Here is a 4657-nt window from a genome sequence, read left to right as displayed (position 1 = left end):
CTTTATTTAAGTCAATAGTTCGATAGAGGTCGTTGAAGTATATATCGCCCAAATATCATTTAGGTTCTTAATGTCCGGAAAGTTCCTAACGCTTTCTCTATCCACAGCCTAGGTTTTTTTTACAAATTTTTGTTGAATCTTGTTGACTTGTCTGCAATGTGACACTGCCATGTGGGCTATAAAAAAAAGAGAGTTGTGACACTAAGTTTATAAGTTTATTATGCCACGTCGCCGCCATAACAGCAAAAACTTAGTACAATTACAAGTTTTTTTCCAAACTCCTAATTTGACTAATTTGTTTCACTAAGGGGCTGTTTGTTTCCTCATTTTTGGGTGAGAAAGTGCCCGAAAGCTGCCACAGATGCATGGAACTGTTGTGGCAGCTTTCGAACTCCTCGGTATCCAACCAAAAGGACCCTAATTTGGCATTGACATCGTGGCATTGCAAGCAAATTTAGCAAGATTTAACAGAATTTTGCAGAAAATACTTAGGCTGGTGACAAAGATAACATTAGTGACAAAGATAACATTAGTGACGACTTCCGAATATTAAAAACTCAAAAGTGATATTTGGCCAATACCAGGGGCGGAGTTACATTGAGTCCAATGGGGTCCTAGGATCCCAGTAAAATCTAAATATGTACCAGATATTACATATAAAAAACATAAGTGCAGCAATGGCCCAGTGGTTTAACACTCCAGGACCCCAATAATCCATCAGGAGGTGTTGAAAAGTAAACTTGATTTTGGATCAAGTTTAATTATTGGATCAATGATCTAATTATCACTTGTTGGGCCAAAACCCAATACTTAATTCAAGTTCTAGAGTTTTCTCTAGAAATATCTAAACATCTCCACCTCCTTAAAATGTTCTAGAAAATTATAGAGAATGAATATCTAGATATTTCTCTAGACAATTGTAATATAAAATTCTAGATATTATGCTAGAACTCTCTAGATTTAGGATTAAAATATTCTAGATATTTTGTACTTTTGAAGCTATAAATACCTCCCCTTTCCTCTCATTTGTAATCAAGAAGTTCCAAGTTGTTCTAAGGTGTTCAAAAGAAATAAAAATCTTCTTCTTCCTAAATTTTCTATTGTCTCCCGAATTCTTAAACACTTTCTTCATCACCTCCAAATATTTCTTCCTAACAGACACTAAGTTTATTATGCTACGTCGCCGTCATAACAGCAAAAACTTAGTACAACTACAAGTTTTTTTCGAACTCGGAATTTGACTAATTTGTTTCACTAAGGGGCTGTTTGTTTCTTCGTTTTTGGGTGGGAAAGAGCCCGAAAGCTACCACAGATGGGACTGTTGTGGCAGCTTTCGAGCTTCTCAGTATCCAACCAAACAGACCCTAATTTGACAGTGGCGTCGGGACATTGCGAATTTAGCAAGATTTAACGGAATTCTATAGAAAATACTTGGCCGACGATGACAGAGGTAACATTAGTGACGACTTCCGAATATTAAAAACTCAAAAGTGATCATATTTGGCCAATACACCAAAGACCTCTGTTGAAGTTTAGCATTTATTTAGATTTTAGTTGTAAGATGATCAGCTTCCGCTACATCTGGGGAGTAGCACAATATTCTAACTTAAATCGCAATTACAAATTAATTTTTTGAGCTGCTAATGAGGTTTATGCATGTTTACCGCCGGAGGAAAAGCCCATATAAGTTTACGTTCAAAGCAACCACAGCTGCGTATATCCGACCCGACCACCGTAACTACAATAAAAATAAATAAATTATAGTTACGTACATAAGATTATCCAAAGGATATTAATAAAGGGGGGTGTGGTAGGGTTTTTGGAAGCGGGGATGAGTTTATTAGTACGAAGATTAGAGTGATATGAGGTGCAGCTTGGTCCAACGTTTCTGACAGCAACAACTCTGAAGCAGGGTAGGACCCACCTTTCCCCCTAGGGTTTCAGACACCCCTTTCCTAGGGTTTCAGGGCTACTACTTGCATATATTATATACATGTCGTTGGGAAACTCTTGTAGCAATAATGTGGTAACCATAATGTGGGGGCCCAGTTAGCATAAAGAAACAGAGCAACTCTCCACATTACATGGGCCCATCTATCTCTTGCGTCCATCACTTTACTACTTAAAACTTTTCTCCACGGGCCCATCGTCCCTCTTCGGACGAACAATATCCGTTAAAGAAAACATAGGAAAGGAACAAGGAAATATTGGCGCCAAGCGCGACGGGATACTAAAGGCTCGGTAATTTCTCCTCCGGTCAGAATGAAAGATACTAAACGCTCGGTAATTTCTGCTCTTGACATTACCTACCTAGGGCTAGGGGGGGTACGTTACAAACAAATAAATAAAGATCTTCTACAGCGAGATATATCATGAGACCAATTTTTTCTTGAATGAATATGGGGGTGGAAAATGAAAATGAGGATTAGATTGTTAAATGGACTATGAAGAAAATGAACAAATTCTTTGAACAATTTATTAGCTACGAACTTCTTTCACTGCCTTCCTTACATTCTTGTTACCTTACATATTATTATTATTATATATTAAAAACAGCAGTAACTCTGTACCGGGACGGTAGGTTACAGCTGAATTAGCGTTTTAATATTATTATCATTTCCTTGGAAAATAAAGTTCATCGTATCGACTACTATCTCTTTTTTCAGTTTTGTGGCGTCTTCGCATCTTTCCCCCCCCTCCACATTAGCCCTTCCAAAATTTAAGATTTTAAAATGTAAAAAAATGTATTTGTTTCCCTCTAGCTCAAAAAAGCTATTTGTCTCGCGCGTGATGCATCACGCAAGAGAGGAGGAGGGTCAGAGGGACCCACGTGAATGTTGGCTTTGAATAGGATCGGCCTAAGTTTCGAATTATGACTGAGAACCAATATCCCAGCAAAGAATATAGTAGGAGAAAAGAAATAAACTAATCAACTTCCTGATGTGGCCGAATTCTTGAAGAAATTGTTGCTGCAGGAAAAAAAACAGAACCTGCAGGAAGTTTATAAACAGAACAGAGCCTGTAGGAAGAAAACAGAGAGAAGGAGAGAGAGGGATTCGGTGGAGGAGTTTTCTTTTTCTTATTTTTTTTTTTCCTAAATACAAAGACCTGTTTACATATATATACACACTTAGGGATAAGATTACAACTCTAATCTTTATCCAATAACTAGAAAACTCTCTACTAACTAGTATTCTATTCTAACTAGAATTCTATCTACTAACTAGGATGCAAACTACCAATCCGGACTGATTAACAAACTCACATTCTCCCCCTTAATCTGGACGAGATTCCAAGTCCCTTACTCCTAGAAGCTCCCGCATCTCGATGAACTTCACCCTTGCTAGTGCCTTCGTGAGAATATCCGCTCGCTGCTCGCTCGTGCTCACGAACTCCACTTTAATCTTTGTTGCTTGAAAAGCTTTATCTCATCCGCCCTCGAGCCCGTAACGATCAAGTCATCTACGTACACACCAACAATGAGTGTATCCCCTCTGTTACTCCTTGTGTATACCGCCTGCTCCTGAGTGCATCTTGCAAATCCGATGCCCTTCATGCACTTGTCGAGACGCGTGTTCCATGCTCGAGGTGCTTGGCGTAGACCGTAGAGTGCCTTTGAAAGCTTGTAGACCTTGTGCTCCTGATTCTTCACAACGAACCCTTCAGGTTGAACCACATAAACTTCTTCCTGGAGATCACCATTTAGGAATGCAGACTTCACATCCAGATGGTGCACCTCCCACCCATTCTGTGCTGATATGGCGAGGATTATTCTGATGGTATCAAGCCTCGCCACAGGTGCAAACACCTCATCGAAGTCCACGCCTTGCTGCTGGACGTACCCTTTTGCTACAAGTCTTGCTTTGTGCTTGAGAATGTTGCCTTCATTGTCCTTCTTCAGCTTGTACACCCATTTGAGACCAATGGGTTTGGAACCCCGTGGTAACTCCGTGAGTCTCCAAGTCTTGTTCTTCTCGATGGCCTCCATTTCCTTCTCCATAGCTATCCGCCATTCTTGATCTGATGCGGCCTCGAGATAGTTCGCAGGGAGATCAATCACCTCCGTCTCCGCATAGATGTCCGCAAGGGATCGGTAGCGTACAGGAGTCATCACTGCAGCTTCAGGGGGTCCGAACGCGTCCAAGACAGGAGGGTTCGCTGCCTCTGCATCAGTTTCTGGACCTGCAGGAATTTTTGGACTGGTTCGGCCTGCTGCACCTACGGGTGTATGCGGACTGGTTCGGGCAGCAGGTGGCTGTCCAGCTTGATGTGCCGGCTGTTCAGTCTCATCTCCGGTCAGCTCCGCGGCATCATGAGCTCCTGCAGGAGCTGTTCGACCAGCAGCAGCGCGACCAGCAGCAGCGCGACCAGCAGCAGCGCGACCAGCAGCAGCAGCAGTTCGGGCTGCTGTTTGTCCAGCTTGGACGGCTGGAAACTCGCCGACCGTTGCATCCTCCTCTTCCGCTGTGAACTCCGTCCAGTTAGGTGATCTTTCGACTCCATCGGCGCTCCATTCCCACTCTTTTCCTTCCACGAACGCGACGTCTCTGCTGACATGAATTCTGCCGTGTTGAGGGTCGTAGAGGCGATGCGCTTTGCTTCCTTCTTCTACCCCAATATACACCATTGGCGTGCTCCGGTCGTCGAGTTTCTTGTG

This window comes from Asparagus officinalis, chromosome 1 (genome assembly GCF_001876935.1).
Source record: "Asparagus officinalis chromosome 1, Aspof.V1, whole genome shotgun sequence".
NCBI classification, from domain to species: Eukaryota; Viridiplantae; Streptophyta; class Magnoliopsida; order Asparagales; family Asparagaceae; genus Asparagus; species Asparagus officinalis.
The sequence above is the reverse complement of the archived record's forward strand: the minus strand, read 5'-3'. Positions refer to the sequence as shown.